The sequence below is a fragment of the Leptonychotes weddellii genome, chromosome 5, assembly GCF_054177405.1.
Source record: "Leptonychotes weddellii isolate Sample4059 chromosome 5, ASM5417740v2, whole genome shotgun sequence".
Classification (NCBI taxonomy): Eukaryota; Metazoa; Chordata; class Mammalia; order Carnivora; family Phocidae; genus Leptonychotes; species Leptonychotes weddellii.
In genome coordinates, this window is record NC_138373.1 from 152,603,272 (window position 1) to 152,620,744 (window position 17,473).

General features: G+C 38.4%; 1 protein-coding gene across 1 annotated transcript in view; it reads right to left on the reverse strand.

Annotated features, from left to right (window-relative positions):
• The window catches only part of MRTFA (myocardin related transcription factor A), a 196,815-nt gene that overhangs the window by 148,199 nt on the left and 31,143 nt on the right, over window positions 1-17,473 (reverse strand). The window contains exon 2 of the mRNA XM_031024397.2: window positions 14,724-14,785. The gene's annotated coding sequence lies outside the window, so the exon portion shown is untranslated. The remainder of the gene's footprint in view (window positions 1-14,723; window positions 14,786-17,473) is intronic.

Genomic DNA, 17,473 nt, shown 5'->3' on the forward strand with positions numbered 1-17,473 from the left:
TCCTGATTTCCAATTCAGTATTTCCACACTAGCATATTCTTTTCTGTAAATAAATAATAAAATAGGTGAAGAAGATTCTGGGCTGTTTGGTTCAGCACACTATCTTGTCTTTTGGTTTGTTTTTTTTTTTTCCTTAAGTTTTATTTATTTAAGAATCTCTACACCCACATGGGGCTGGAACTCATGACCCCGAGATCAAGAGTTGCATGTTCTTCCAACTGAGCCAGCCAGGAGCCCCAGTCTTTTAAAATGCCAAATCTTTCATCATATTGGCTTACAAAAAAAAAAAAAAAATTACAACAAAATCCAGACCTGTTATCATTTTTGCCAATCTGGAAGGAAGAGCAGTTCAATAAAACAGGCCAGGCAATGCACTGGAATTACAATGAACGAATATAGAGTAGCAAATGAAACAGAGAGGAGAGATTCTGTTTAGGCCTCAATACTACTGAGCAAGAGGGTTCCACGGTATAACTTGTTCTAGATAGCTGAAGTCAATGATTACTACTTTAACTTTTGATTTTTAAATTTTTATTAAACTATAAATTTTTTAATCACATAGGCTAAATTTGTAACAAAAAACAATAGCCTTTTAAACCATCATTTAAAAAAAATTAAAAAAATAAATAAACCATCATTTATTTTTTATTATTATTTTTTAAAGATTTTATTTATTTATTTGACAGAGAGATACAAAGCAAGGGAAGGAACACAAGCAGGGGGAGTGGGAGAGGGAGAAGCAGGCTTCCAGCCGAGCAGGGAGCCCGATGCGGGGCTCGATCCCAGGACCCCGGGACCATGACCTGAGCCAAAGGCAGATGTTTAACAAATGAGCCACCCAGGCGCCCCTAAACCATCATTTAGATGGCAGAAAGGAGGACAGAGCTGGATGGGAACAAAGCATGAGAAGAAATCAGGAGTACAATTAGGATGCTATTGAAGAAGTCCAAGAGAGAGGTGAGGGTGGCTTAGCCAAGGGCAATAGTGGAGCAGACAGTCAGAAATAGATTTGGTTATCCCTGCTTTGCAAAGATGGTTCAACATATGCAAACTATTTAATATGATGGACTACATTAACAGAACGAAGGGTAAAAACCACATGATCATCTCAGGGTGCCTGGGTGGCTCAGTCAGTTAAAGCATCCGACTCTTGATTTTGGCTCAAGTCATGATCTCAGGGTCCTGGGATCCAGTCCCATGTCAGGCTCCCCAGTCAGCAGGGAACCTGCTTTTTCCCTTTCCTTCTGCCCCTCCCCCTGTTCACATAAAGGCTCTCTCTCTAAAAATAAATAAATAAATCTTTAAAAAAAAAACAACACATGATCACCTCAATAGATGCAGAAAACGCATCTGATGAAATCCAACACTCTTTCATGATAAAAATTCTCAACAAACTAAGAATAAAAGGAAATGACCTCAACATAATAAATGCCATCACAAAAAGCCCATCATACTCTGTGGTAAAATACTGAAGCTCTTCTACTAAGATCAAGAACAAGTTAATGATGCCTACTTTCACCACTTCTACTTAACATACTGGAAGTCCTAACCAGAGCAATTCAGCAAAGGAAAATAATAAATAAATAGATAGATAGATAGATAGATAGATAGATGGATGGCAGATGGATGGCATCCAAATCACAAAGGAAGAAGCAAAATCATCCCTGTTTGCAGACACAACATGATCTTATACACAGAAAATCCCAAAGACTCTACAAAAAATACTGTTAGAACCAGTAAGCGAATTCAGTAAAGTTGCAGGATACAAAATCAGCATATACTAATAAATGAACTACCTAAAAAGGAAATTATTAAGAATCCCATTTACAACAGCATCAGAAAGAATAAAATACTAAGGAATAAATTTAAGGAAGTAAAAGACTTATTTGCTGAAAACTATAAAACCTTGATGAAAGAAATTAAAGACACAAATGAATGGAAAGTCATCCCATGTTTGTGGACTGGAAGAATTATTATTATTAAAATGTCCAGGGGCGCCTGGATGGCTCAGTCGTTAAGCATCTGCCTTCGGCTCAGGTCATGATCCCAGGGTCCTGGGATCGAGCCCCGCATCAGGCTCCCTGCTCAGCCAGGAAGCCTGCTTCTTCCTCTCCCACTCCCCCTGCTTGTGTTCCCTCTCTCGCTATGTCTCTCTGTCAAATAAATAAATAAAATCTTTTTAAAAAATTAAATTAAATTAAAAAAAAATAAAAAATAAAAAATAAAATAAAATGTCCATACTACCCAAAGCGATTAAGAGTCGACGAAATTCCTATCAAAATCCCAATAGTATTTCTCACAGAAACAGAAAAAAAAAGTCTAAAATCCATATAAAACAACAAAAAACTCCATATAGCCAAAACAATCTTGAAAAAGAACAAAGCTGGAGGCATTACATTTCCTGATTTCAAGAAAACTAGGTATCAACATGCAAAAGAATGAATCTGGGGACGTCTGGGTGTCTCAGTTGGTTAAGTGTCTACCTTGCGCTCAGGTCGCAATCCCAGGGTCCTGGGATAGAGCCCTGCATCGGACTCCCCACTGGCATGCTTTCTCTCTCTCAAATAAATAAATAAAATCTTAAAACAAAACAAGATCACCTTTAAAAAAAAAAAAAGAATTTGGACCCTCATCTTACACCATACATCAAATCAAATCAAAATGGATTAAAGACTTAAATGTAAGACCTGAAACTGTAAAACTCCTAGAAGAAAACATAGGGGGAAAGCTTCATGACATTAGTCATGGCAATGACTTCACAGATAGGATACCAAAGCACAGGTAACAAAAGCAAAAACAGACCAATGGGACTATACCAAACTAAAAAGCTTCTACACAGCAAAGGAAACAATTAGCAGAGGAAAAAGGCAAGCTACAGAATGAGAATAAAGTATCTGTAAACCACATATCTGATAAGGGGTTAGTCTCCAAAATATATTAGGAACTCCTACAACTCAATAGCAAAAAAACTAATAACTCAATTTAAAAATAGGCAAAGGACTTGAATAGATAGTTCTCCAAAGAATAGCACAAAACCACAATGAGTTATCACCTCATGCCCGTAAGGATGTCTATTATCAAGAAAACAAAAGACAACAAATGTTGACAAGGATGTAGAGAAACTGGAACACTTGTACACTGTTGTGGGATGCAAAATGGTAGCCATCATGACAACAGCATGGAATTTATTCAAAAAAAATAAAAAATAAAACTTCTATATGATCCAGCAATCCCACTTCTGGGTATTTTTCCAAAATAACTGAAGTCAGGATTTTGAAGAGGTAGTAGAACTATTATGTCAGTGCAGCACTCTTCACAATAGGCAAGATGTAGAAACAACCTAATAGATTAATGGATTCAAAAAAATGAGGTATAGACATACAATGGAATATTATTCAGCCTTAAAAAAGAAGGAAATCCTGTAATTTGCAATAACACAGATGAACCTTGAAGACTTTATGCTAAGGAAAATAAGCCAGTCAGTCACAGAAGGACAAATACCACCACAAATACCATGGTTTCACTTATATGAGATACCTAAAATTGTCAAACTTGGGTTCCTGACTGGCTCAGCTGGAAGAGCATGTGCCTCTTGATCTGGGGGTCATAAATTCAAGCCCCACACTGGGTGTAGAGGTTACTAAAAAAAATAGCCTTTTTTAAGTTTTTTTTTTTTTTGGAGAAAGAGAGTGAAAGAAAGAGAGAGCACAAGAGGGGGTAGGGTTAGAGGGAGACGGAGAAGCAGACTCTGCAGAGCAGACAGCCTGACGCAGGACTCGATCCCAGGACTCTGGGATCATGACCTGAGCCAAAGGCAGACGCTTAACTGACTGAGCCACCCAGGCACCCCATAAATAAACTTTTTTTAAAAAAACTGTCAAATTCTGGGACGCCTGGGTGGCTCAGTCGTTAAGCGTCTGCCTTCGGCTCAGGTCATAATCCCAGGGTCCTGGGATCGAGTCCCGCATTGGGCTCCCTGCTCAGCAGGAAGCCTGCTTCTCCCTCTCCCACTCCCCCTGCTTGTGTTCCCTCTCTCGCTGTGTCTCTCTCTGTCAAATAAATAAATAAAAATCTTAAAAAAAAAAAACTGTCAAATTCATAAAAGAAAAGAGTAAAATAGTGGTTGCCAGGGGCTAGGGAGAAGATTAAAGAGGAAGCTGCTAATCAATGTGTATAAAATTTCAGTTAAGCAAGATAAATAAGTTCTAGAGATGTGCTGTATAACATTGTACATATAGATAACATTACTGTGTTGTACACTTAAAAATCTATTAAGAGGGCAGATCTCATCTTAAGTGTTCTTATAATAAAATAAATTTTAAAAAAGAAAACAAAAAGTCACAATTGGGATATATTTTAAAGCTTGGGTTAGAATCTCAAGAACATATATCCTAAGGCAGTATTTTTCAAATTGCAATTTGTAATACACTGGTCACATAATCAATTTAATAGACGAAGATCAACATTTTGCAATTAAATAAAATAAAAACTATCAGATTGTACCACATGTAGTAAGGGTATTATTTCATAAAACTTTTGTCTCAGGTATCTATATACTTATGCATACAATTGGGTGCCAATATAAAATATGTCTCTAATTATGAGTCATAGCCAAAAACGCTTGAGAAACCATGCCTAGAAGCTGTGGATACTTATCTTCCCTAAAATCTTTGTCGAAGTCCTTCATTAGGCTCAAGTGAAACAAGCTACAACAAGTTTAATTACATTCCTAATATAATCTTATTGATCTGCCAAAAAAATACATTACTTGGTCTTTGGAGAAAAAAAAAAAAGAACAGTACAAGCAATATTCAAGTATCACTGGAATGCCGGGCATAAATTATGTTATTTCTACCAATCATGGAGATACACAGATTACTAAAGAAATACAACGCCAATTTTCTTTAACCACCACACAATTTTAACGATTCAACTACTCCTAATTTTAGGGGTTAAGCACCATCAATGTATACTTACTTTCTGAATTTTCAGGAAAATACCTTACTCTCCCAAATGAGAAAATATGGCCTAATTCTCCTTGAAGAATACATAGTATATACTACAGCTCTGAAATATTTCTTCAGAAAACTTCCTGTCTTAAGCAATAATCTTTTTTTAATAACTGAGATAAAATAAAACTGTCTCCACCAATTCACCAAGTCTTTAGGTTCAAGTGATGATGCTTAACCCCTAAAATTAGGAGTAGTTGAATCGTTAAAATTGTGTGGTGGTTAAAGAAAATTGGTGTTGTATTTCTTTAGTAATCTGTGTATCTCCATGATTGGTAGAAATAACATAATTTATGCCCGGCATTCCAGTGATACTTGAATATTGCTTGTACTGTTCTTTTTTTTTCAGTCTCTGAGCACTGCTATTGGCATAATTCATAATTCTTGGCATAATTCTGTTTTAGACTGTTATTCCTTGGTCCCTGACCACTAAATGCCAGTGGTGTATCCTCCCTCCTCCACAGTCACTGCAACAACCAAAAGTGCCCCCATACTTTTCCAAATACCCTCTGGAGATACGGTACCTCTGCCATTAAGAACCACTGAAAAATTTAGCTGATACTCTCCTTAGATCAACTGTTTGTCACATAATGAATTGTGGTCTCCAATTCAGGGTAGAAATGTCAGTCAGCTATCAGTGCCTTGAATTTAACTATTTCCAAGGTAACATTAAAATCATATGGTCTAAAGTAGAGAGAATATTTGCCTTTTTTTTTTCCTAGCACAGGCAGTCCCTGGGTATTATTTTTAAGATGGTATGCAACAAATGTAAACATCCAAGAAATAAAAGGTTAACATACGGATTCTACAAGTATTCTAAGTTAAATGTTTATCTCCATTTCTCCCAAGTTTCACAAAGAAAGGATAAGACAGAATTATAGAAGAAATGTCTAAGATTATTTCCTTGAACAAAGTCTACAAGTACATTTATGTGTTTATGTATACATGTCTACTGTACAGATTTAAGGGAAAAGTCACTGAGTAATACCTGACAAGTTTTAACAGACTGAAAAGAATATATAACACTTACTAAATACTTATGATTAGAAACAGTAGCCACTGCTTATTCAATCCTTGCAGCAAGCTTATGAGGGCATTATTATTTTCCCCATTACACAGAGGAGAATACTGAAGTACAGAGAAGTTAAATAACCTGTTCAAGATCACTTAGTGATTAAGTGGCTGAGCAAGGGTTCAAACCCAGATTAACTCCAGAGCTCTCACTAAAAGCTGTATTGTTTCAAGGCACACATAAATAGATGGGAGGAGGAGATTTTAAAAGCAAAAAGAGGGGTGCCTGGGTGGCTCAGTCGGTTGAGTGTCCAACTCTTGATTTCCGCTCAGGTCACGATCTCAGGGTCAGGGGATTAAGCCCTGCTCTGTGCTGAGCATGGAATCTGCCTAAGATTCTCTCTCTCCCTCTGCCTCTGCCTTCTCCCTCTGCCCCTCCCCCACCTAAAAAATAAATAAATAAAAGCAGGAAAGAATCTGTCTGAAAACTATGAAAAATATTAATACTCCACTACAGTGCAACTATGAAAAGGTTACCAGCAAAAATTCCTATGACCCAAAAAAACTAGATTTTCATCCCAAGGCTCTTCAGCAAAGTATTTAAACTCTGCACTTAAAGTTCACATTACAAAGAAGCTCAAATTAAATGAACTGTGAACTCCATTTTGTACATATCACCTTGCACATAATATTCAACTTTTAAACATTGTTATCCTGTTTAGTTTGTCACTTAGGCAGCATTTCTATTGTGATAACCACATGGTACTTCTGTACAAAAGATATAAAAAAAAAAAATCAGTATTACTCTAATCAATTATATATTACAAAGGGAAAAAGGCACCTACATAATGGGCAAATCTGGCAGATAGGAATTTAACCAAATGTGAGATTTAACATCACCATTAATGAAACTACCATCGAAGACCTCCTAATATTTAGCATTAAGACAAAACATCCTGCCCACAATATTTATCCTGAAGCAACGCAAGAGGAAAAAGCTATATTCAAATTGAAGGACAGTCTACAAAACAACTCATCTCTTAAAATGTCAACGTCATTAAAGACATCTCCCTTCCTAAAACCGGGCTTTAGGAACTGTTTTGGGGTAAGAGACAGGACAACTAAATGCAATGTAATTCTTTTTTTTTTTTTTTAAGACTTTATTTATTTGAAAGAGAGAGAGAGACAGCCTGAGAGGGAACACAAGCAGGGGGAGTGGGAGAGGGAGAAGCAGGCTTCCCGCGGAGCAAGGAGCCCGAGGTGGGACTCGATCCCAGGATTCTGGGATCATGACCTGAGCCGAAGGCAAACGCTTAACCGACTGAGCCACCCAGGCGCCCAATGCAATGTAATTCTTGACTGAATTCTAGATTTCAAAGCTTTAAAGTAAGGTATAAAGGACATTATTAAAACCAAGGAAATATACAATACAGACAGTATATTAGATGATAATACGTCAATACTAAAGTTCCTGAGTGTAAAACTGTAATACAGTTTTATTATGGTTGTGTAGGAGAAATCTCCTTATTCTTTGGAAATGGATGCCGAAACATTTAGGAGTAAAGTGTCATGATGTCTGCAAGTAACCCTTAAATGTTTCAGCAAAATATAAATATGCATGTGTGTGTGAAAAGAGAACACAAAAATGTGGCAACATGTTCAAAATTGGTAAGTTTAGTCAAAAGGGTATATGGGTGACCACTGTACCATTCTTTACACTTTTCTGAAGGTTTAAATGTCATCAAAATAAAAGGTTGGGGCAGAAAATAATCCAAGACACAAAACTCAGGAATCTGAATCTAAGTACTACGTAAGGATTAAGGCAGAATAACAGAATCATTCTCTTTGGTGAGGCACCTGGGTGGTGCAGTCAGTTGAGCGCCCAACTCTTGGTTTCTGCTCGGGTGGTGATCTCGGTCAGGGTCGTGAGATCTAGCACGGCGCTGGGCTCCGTGCTCAGCAGGGAGTCGGCTTCAGATTCTCTCTCTCTCCCTCTCCCTCTGCCCCTCTGCCCTGCACTCGTGCTCTCTCTCTCCTCTCTCTAAAATAAATAAATAAATCCTAAAAAAAAAAAAGAATCATTCTCTTTGGTAAAAGAAAGAAAAGAAAGGAGTCAAGAAGCAGAAGTCATGGAGCAGAATAGGGATTCAGACCACTGTGACTCAAACCTCTATCTTCCTGTCCTTATAACCCCAAGGACAAACATCCTATTGGCAAGAACCAAGTAAGCAACGTTCTGTGTGCAGAAACAGTGAGTATTCACTCACCCATCAATATTTATTAAACATCTATGTGTCAGACTCCATGGCAGCAGCATAGCAGTACAAGTAAGAACACAGACTCCGGACTCAGAGTGTGTAAGTTCAAATCCGAGCACTACCAAATCCGAGCTCTACCATTTGCTATTTGTGTACCTTTCAGCAAACTACTCAATCTCTCTGTGCTTTGATATCTTCATTTTTAAAGGAAGATAGTAACAGTACCTAATTTAAAGGGTTTTTATGAAGATTAGATGACATAACAAATGTAAAAATGCCAGGCATCTGGGTGGCTCAGCTGGCTCAGTGGGGAGTCTGCTTCTCCCTCTCCTTCTGTCTCTCTCCCGAGCTTGTGCTCTCTAATAAAATCTTAAAAAAATAAAAATTAAAAAAAAAGCTCTTATATTATTTTTGGTTTCCTGTTTATTTATTACTTGTTTTTAAAGGGAATCATTTACCTGGTTATTTCTTTGTATATATAGGTATTTGTTAATTGGAGAATTCTGCTCTGTACATGAATGTTCAGATGCTTGGTAAGTAAGGTAAATGAATATTCTAGTACACCTGAACTTTTAAAAGTTTTTTTTTTAAAGATTTTAAGTAATCTCTACAACCAGCGTGGGGCTTGAACTTATAACCCTGAGATCAAGAGTGGAATGCTCTACTGATTGAGTCAGCCAGCCGCCCCGAACTTTTAAAAGTTTTGTTGGAGGATTAGTTCTCTATTTCAGCATAGTAAACTATTCTAAAACTCAGCAGCTTAAAACAGTAATAAACATTATCTCATATAGTTTCTGTGGCTCAGGAATATGGGAGCAGCTTAACAGTGATTCTGGCTATGAGGCTGCACTCATGTTTGCTGGGGCTCTCATTATCTGAAGGCTTCACTGGGGCTGGAGAATCCATTTCTAAGCTTACTCACATGGTTGGTGGCAGCAGGTCACGATTTCTCACTGGCTATTGCTGGAGGCCTCAGTTCATTACCAGATGGACCTCTGCATAGGATTGCTTGAGTGTTGTCATGACATAGCAGCTGGCTTCTCTCTAGAGCTTTCTGTCTATGAATCTGCCTGTTCTAGACTTTTCATATAAATGGAATCATACAAGATGTGCCCTTTTGTGAGTGGCTTCTTTCATTCAGCATCATGTTTTCAAAGCTCATCTATGTTGCAGCAGGTGTCAGAACTTCATTCCTTCTTAAGGATGAATAATATTTCACTGTATGGATATACCACATTTTAAAAATCCATGTAGTCAGTTAATGGACATCTGGGTTGTTTCTACTCTTTGGCTCTTCTGAATAATGCTGCTATGACCATTTGTGTACAAGTTTTTGTGTGGATGCATGTTTTCATATTTCTTAGGTATACACCTACGGGTTGAAGTCTGTATAGTTTTATCCCTCTGTATGACTTCAGTAGAATTCTAACTGGACTTGTCACCTCTTTAATTTGCCTTTCACTTTGCTATCCAAGTGATCTTTCAAACATGGAGATTTAATCACATCTTTTTTTTTTTTTGATATTTCATCACATCTTATCTCTGTTTCTGTGTTTTCAGTGGCTCCTTGTAGCTTTCAGGAAAAGTCCAAACTCAGCTTATCACACAGGTCATTTATGATCTGGCTCCCACTTTCCTTTAAGTTTTTCCTGCCACACTTTTCATTCTTATTCCCTTAACCTCAACTGATGTCATGCTTTCACCCATTAAGGTTTTCATGCTTCTACCATTGTCTCAATGGTTTATCACTTTGAATGGGAAATAACTACTTATTCTTTAGAAATCAGCTCTGGTCCCATTTATGATAAACTTTATTACCTTTAATTGATTAATTTTAAGATTTTATTTATTTATTTGAAACAGAGAGAGAGAGTACACAAGCAGGGGAGAGGGGCAGAGGGAGACGGAGAAGCAGAAGCAGACTCCCCGCAGGGAGCCCAATGCAGGGCTAGGAGCTAGATCCGAGGACCCTGGGATCATGACCTGAGCCGAAGGTAGACACTTAACCAACTGAGCCACCCAGGTGCCCCCCTTTATTTAATTTAAATACTCCTTCTCTGTGCTCTTATAATACCATAATACTTATCATGCTGTTCTCTGGACATTGATTCTTGTTTGTTTCTTCAGGTAGACTGTAGAACCCTGAGAGAAGGAGCCATATCTATTAGACTTAATCTCTCTAGGCCTAAGAGTAACACAAAAAAGTAGCTAGTGTCTATTGGGTTGTTTAACACATAAATGCCAGGCAATATTCTAGCATTTTACATTTTTTTTAAGATTTATTTGAAAGATTGAGAGAGAGAGCACATGCAAGAGAGAGCACAAGTGGTGGAGAGGGAGAAGCAAACTCCCCGCTGAGCAAGGAGCCCGATGTGGGGTTCAATCCCAGGACCCCGAGATCACGACCTGAGTCGAAAGCAGACACTTAACTGAATGAACCACCAAGATGCCCCAATACAAGACTTTTTATTGAAAGACCTGAACCGGGGCACCTGGGTGGCTCAGTTGTTAAGCGTCTGCCTTCGGCTCAGGTCATGATCCCAGCGTCCTGGGATCGAGCCCCGCATCGGGCTCCCTGCTCCGCGGGAAGCCTGCTTCTCCTTCTCCCACTCCCCCTGCTTGTGTTCCCTCTCTCACTGTGTCTCTCTCTGTCAAATAATCTTTAAAAAAAAAGAAAGACCTGAACCATTATAAAGTCTTTCAAGGAAAAAAAAGAACATTTCAAATAAAAGCTAAAGGCACTCTTCAAGGTTACACTTCTAAAAAGTGGTAAGAAAATGGAATAAAAGTGACAAAAGGGTAAATGTTTGACCTGCAATAAGCAACTAATATAAAAATAAGGGGGGGGAAATAAGCAATGGGAAAGCTTTGTAGGAAGAAGATTAAACCTGATGCAGAACTTAGCAAAATTTGTAGAGGACATAAAGCTAGAAAGTAGTGTTTCAAGGGATCTCTTTTTTTCAATCTAATTAATTAACATATAGTGTATTATTAGTTTCAGAGCTAGAGGTCAGTAATTCCTCAGTCTTATATAATACCCAGTACCCATTACATCCTGTGCCCTCCTTAATGTCCATCACCCAGTTACTCCATCCTCTCATCCCCTTTCCCTCCAGCAACCCTCAATTTGTTTCCTACGATTAAGAGTCTTTTTTTTAATTTAATTTAATTTTATTTTTATTAAGATTTTATTTATTTGACAGAGAGAGACACAGCGAGAGAGGGAACACAAGCAGGGGGAGTGGGAGAGGGAGAAGCAGGCTTCCCGCGGAGCAGGGAGCCCGATGCGGGGCTCGATCCCAGGACCCTGGGATCATGACCTGAGCTGAAGGCAGACGCTTAACGACTAAGCCACCCAGGCGCCCCTCCTACGATTAAGAGTCTTATAAGGGATCTTTTGGGGGAGCTGGGACTGTAACACTGGAGTGTAGTAACGGTTGCACAACTCTACAAGTTTACTAAAAATCACTGACTTATACACTTCAAATAGGCAAATTTAGCAGTATATAAATTACACACCAATAAAGCTGTTTCTTAAAAAGTGGTATTTGTTTGCTGAAGCAAGAAGGGAGAATTTCATTATTAGAATTTCTCTGACTGAAGAAAGGAAGCAGCAAAGAGAAAAAGTACAATAATTCATTCTACAGACAGGAAAATAAAAATGTCACTGGGTTACTCTCTATAAACCTTGCTTAGACCACAAAAGCTTACCATCTTAAGAGTAAAAAGACAATAGATTTAGAGAATGTGGAATCAGGGGAAGGAATACTCCAACTTAATTTCCTATCACCTAGGAGAGAAGTAACAATTTATTCTGATCCCACATTATTGCATATGCCTGAGATGTAGAGATGGTACCTCCTATCAGAGAAGAATTTCAAGAGGAAATTTAAAAGCAGAAAATCAAATCCAGAATCATCTTAAAAGAATGTATGACAATTTCTTTACCAGCAAGATGACAACAGTCAATTCCCTCAGCCAGCAAACATCCAAATAGGGGATTTTTTTGTTATTTTTGGAGAAGATTAATTTGCATTGGTTGAGGGCCTTTTGCAGAAGCTGTCCGAGACAGCAGCACTGTATTTTACTTACCCATGTGCAACTACAGAGATCAAGCGAAACTGCACCTATAAACAACCACAATTCACATTTGCTTTGAGCTATGAAAATATTAACCTACTCTGACCTCCCCTGCATCAACTTCAGCAAAGCCTGGGTCAAGAGTCTCAACTTCCCAAAACAGCGCAGGTGTCTCTAATTTCAGACCTGCTAGTCTCCTTTCTGCCTTTGGCTAAATTAGTAGCCAAGTCTGTTTTTATTTTCTAGATAAAAACAAGAACAAAAAATTCCACTAACTCATGTAGGTATTTTCTTTTTTTCTTCATAAAAGAAGGTTCCAGCAGACATAAATGGAGTAACATGTATCAGTATCTAATTCTCCTTCCTCTAAATGGCTACAATAAAGGTCAAAAGAGCTCAAAGCAGTAATATCCATGATGTTATACACTCAGACTTGAAAAAGTATATCGATGAACTTTATATATTTCAATAAAAGAACACAGTGTGAAAATAGCATGCCTAATAGCATTTACAGTAGCATGCCTAATCCTTAGTAGGCGTTCAGTAAATTTTAGTTGCTTTCCTTTCCATTAATTCTTAGAGTATTTCCATGAAATAGTTCCTGTTTATTACTACCCCAATAAAAAGCAGGAAAACAGAAAGAAGGGAATTTTCTGACTGACGACCCAGACCAGACCCCAACATTCAGGCCTCTAGATAATAATGAAGGGGATTCGGGGCGCCTGGGTGGCTCAGTCATTGAGCGTCTGCCTTCGGCTCAGGTCATGATCCCAGGGTCCTGGGATCGAGCCCCGCATCGGGCTCCCGGCTCAGCGGGGAGCCTGCTTCTCCCTCTCCCACTCCCCCTGCTTGTGTTCCCTCTCTCGCTGTGTCTCTCTCTGTCAAATAAATAAATAAAATCTTTAAAAAATAAATAAATAAATAATGAAGGGGATTCATCTGCAGAAGTTAAACTTTTTTTTTTTCTTTTTAAGATTTTATTCATTTGAGACAGAGAGAGAGAGAGAGAGAGCATGAGCAGGGGGAGAGGCAAAGGAGAGGGAGAAGCAGGCTCCCAGCCGAGCCAGGAGCCAGAGGCAGGGCTCGATCCCAGGATCCTGGGATCATGACCTGAGTCGAAGGCAGACGCTTAACCATCTGAGCCACCCAGGCACCACAAGCAGAAGTTAAATTTTCATCAACCCTCCCTACCTCACTTCCTAGGCAGTAGTGTCAATTCCAAGGACCATGGTTCCCTTTGCTACAGAAAGTAGCTCAAGGGGGACCTGGCTGGCTTAGTTGGTAGAGCATGCAACTCTTGATCTCAGGGTCGTGAGTTCAAGCCTGACATTGGACATAAAGCTTATTTAAAAAAAAAAGGTAACTCAACTGTTTTTACTTGTAGCAATGTATTTATGATTACTGTTCTTTCTGACTGAGAGACAAGCTGTCTCAAAAACTTTTGCTGTTCTATGTGCAGGTGCAACAAGAGTCCAAGGCTGTCATCAACCCACAGAACCCTATACACAAGTTTATAAGATTCCTGGCTGGGGGGATTGTAGGGAGTAGTGTCATTATTTTTTTTTTTTGGCTATCAAGTTCACTCCCTGAGTGATCCAAGTTTCCTGCACCAATGAGCAATGGGATCTCCACAAACCTAAGACCACAGAAAACTATAACTACACGTGAACTAGCACTACCTTACTTTGACAGGAAATGTTCTGACAGAAATAGGTTTGCAAAACTGTGTGAAGCTGCCATCTATAGCTTTTTGTGGGCATCTGACACAAGACAGATACAGGAACCCAAGCCGTATCTGGTATATTTTTGTTTAGCCCAGAGCTTAAGACAGGAACACAAGCATGCTGTGTCAAATCAAACTCTAGTGGTTGCAGATAGACAGATTCTGTCATCAGTAACAAAATTTTGTAATTGCCATGATGGCCTGGCTACTGTCAAAACAGGCCCCTTATTACATTTAGTCTACCATTCACATAAGCTACTGAGTGTCAGAGTGACCAGAAGAATTAGTTAGCCTGTCAGCCATTACCCCAAGTTGGTTTACATAATGGCTCTAATATAAGAACTTCTGCCCTCCAAGGACTGGATCATGGTTTGTATAAGCATGTGTGTGAATTCATGGTTCTGTTCTATAACCACCAAAATTTTTAACTGCTTGTGCTGTTTCTTGGTATTCAATAAATTCTAACAAGATACTAGACATAGTCCACAACATTAGATAATCAATGATGACAAACCATCATGGGGCTATGAGAGTGCTTCCCTAAACAATAATCCAATCTGATCTATTCTAGTTCAGAACTTAAAATACTAACAAAACAGCTTAGGAAAGGAGCAGGAAAAAGTAAATAAACCTGGGACCTACCTTGTTTACAACTCCCACAGACAGATGAAATTCAATTCCATGCCAATCATACCCCTCGATCACTAAAACACAAACAGAAAAATAAAAGTTCATGCAATATAAGCAGTGCTTCCAGTTCCTAAAGGGCATTTGGTTTCAAAGGCATGAAGCTGTTTATCTCCTTTCTATCTTCTTCATGCCTACAACAGGGGGTGAGCTCTGTCCCTGGCAAAAAGGCCCAAATAGGTAGAGTTAAATAATAGCTAACACTTGACTGAGCACTTATTATATATGCCAGGCATGTTCTTAGTGCTTAAAATGTACTAATTTAATCCTCAACAACCCTGAGATAATTACTCTTATTAAGTCATTTTAAGTCTAAATCACAACTGACCTGTAGCTCTGAAAATTGCTCTTACTGGTGTTAAGAAATGGCTTTTAAATAAATGTAGGTGATCTCAACCACTGTAGCTGGGCTGTTTCGATGGTTGATATATCTACAAATGTTCCATATTCATCCATTCATTATGTGTCTCTTGAGTTCCCACAATGTGCTGAGCACTATACCAGGCGCTAAAGAGGATTCATCCTCTGTCCTTCAGAATAAACTAGCTGGGGAGATCAGGCTAGACTACAAGAAATGGTGTGCCCTTTTACGAGGTACACTCTTTTGCACAATCATTCAGTAAAAATAATAAACTTTGAGAAAAGGGGATGAAAGCGTCACATAAAAGCTGGACCTTTAAAAATAGGTACATCAGCAAAGAGAGGAGAAAGGCTTTTCAGGCAAGGAAATGAGAACAAAAACATGGTGGCAGGAACAGGCACTATGTATCTGAGGTCCTTCATAATCTGATCCCACCCAGCCACTGATCTCCCTTCCCTTCCCCATTAGCTGTACCATACTTCTTACTTCTGGGATACACAGTCTTTGATAGTTCCACTGTTTTCCTACTGCATAAAATGCTCTTCCTTTTTTCCGGGTAGGTAACATGAACTAATCTTAGTATACAGTAGGCACTCAGTACAATATAGCCAGTTAGAAATAATTTTTATTATTAAAGATCTAATTGAAATATTTTTCTAAAGCCTTCCAATTCCCCAGAGTTAATCGACTAGCCTCCCCACCACACTCACATGGCATTTGTCCATTTTTCCATTAGAGCGATAAAACATTTTATTGTCCCCAGGTTTCCCTTTTTCTTTTTCTCTTACTTTTCTGAACAGAAACCATCTTTCATACAACTCAATGTGCCCTAAGACCTAACACCATGTCTGGCACATAACAGGTGCCCATTATATTCTTGTTGACTGAAATACCAATTGACTCAAATTTACAAAATAAATTATAAAAGGATTCCTCTAAAAGTCAGTTCCTTTAGTACATTTAAGTGATTTAGTTTGTCAAAATCTAATGCACTTTTACATTTTCATGAATACATCTGCCACATAATTATGCCAACAATTCAGGTACAAAAAGTCAAAGTGGATTCACTAAAAACTACCAAGCTCACTAGTTTTTGCTTGACAACAAAATGAAGTCCTCATTCATGCCAAATGAGACAGAAGAAATTAACTGAATTGATAATTTAGATATTGTGGCTGGAGACCATACTCACTGAAATAGTGCCACAGCTTCGTACGCCGTCTGTATGTTTAAATAGGTATTTATATTGGCTTTAGTCATGGATCGTAGAGGTTACAAATTTAGAAGTCCAATCATAAATCCAAATTTATTTATAGAAACTTTCCATATGGTAGGAGTTTAAGAAGTAAAACAGCAGCGTTTTTGCCTGCCGAAAGCAGAGGGTAGCAGAGCGCCAAAGGAATAAACCCTCTCCTGACTCTGCTCTTGGCACTGTTTAAAGCAAAGGAAGAAATGTGCAGGGCAAGCAAGAGCCTTACTGAAAATCAGTCACCCAGGGCAACGGGCATTTTGAATGTCCGTGCTATTTAAGGCTTAAATATTAATTTTATACATGCCCATGTTCATTTAAAGCACAACTTGTGGCTTGGAACTTTAAAAATGCTCTGATGTGCTAGTTTGTCCACATATTAATGGAGTCAGCCAGGTTTTAACATGCCAAGCTTAAAATACTCTCTAAATCATTATGCAAAGGTATGAACTCAATCCTTTATTCTCAGGAAAAGGCACTTAGGGGAGAAAGCAGTAGTAGTAGAAATTTCTTGTGTAGAATTCTACACAAGACCATCTTATAAAAAGGTTGTTTTAGTCATCCACTGACTAAGCCCCTTTAGAATCCAAGTCTTATGTTACATTGAAATGAGTTATATTTTTATGTGAACAGTAGTATTTCAAGGGAAGCCATACCAGAAAAAGCCAACTCCTACAGAGTGATGAGTTATCTTTTAAAAGTAGATGAATAGAAAGAAGATAAAAGATAATGACAAATTACTTAACAATTATTAATATCAAAATGAGATCCAGGATTTTTATTTTTTTTATTTATTTTTATTTTTATTTTTTTTAAAGATTTTATTTATTTATTTTGAGAGAGAGAGAATGGGAGACAGAGAGCATGAGAGGGAGGAGGGTCAGAGGGAGAAGCAGACTCCCTGCCGAGCAGGGAGCCCGATGCGGGACTCGATCCTGGGACTCCAGGATCATGACCTGAGCCTGATCATGACCTGATTTCTTGTGTAGAAATCAGTTTCAAAATACATTCTCTGACAACATTGAACTAAAAATCCTGGATCTCGGGCGCCTGGGTGGCTCAGTTGGTTAAGCGACTGCCTTCGGCTCAGGTCAT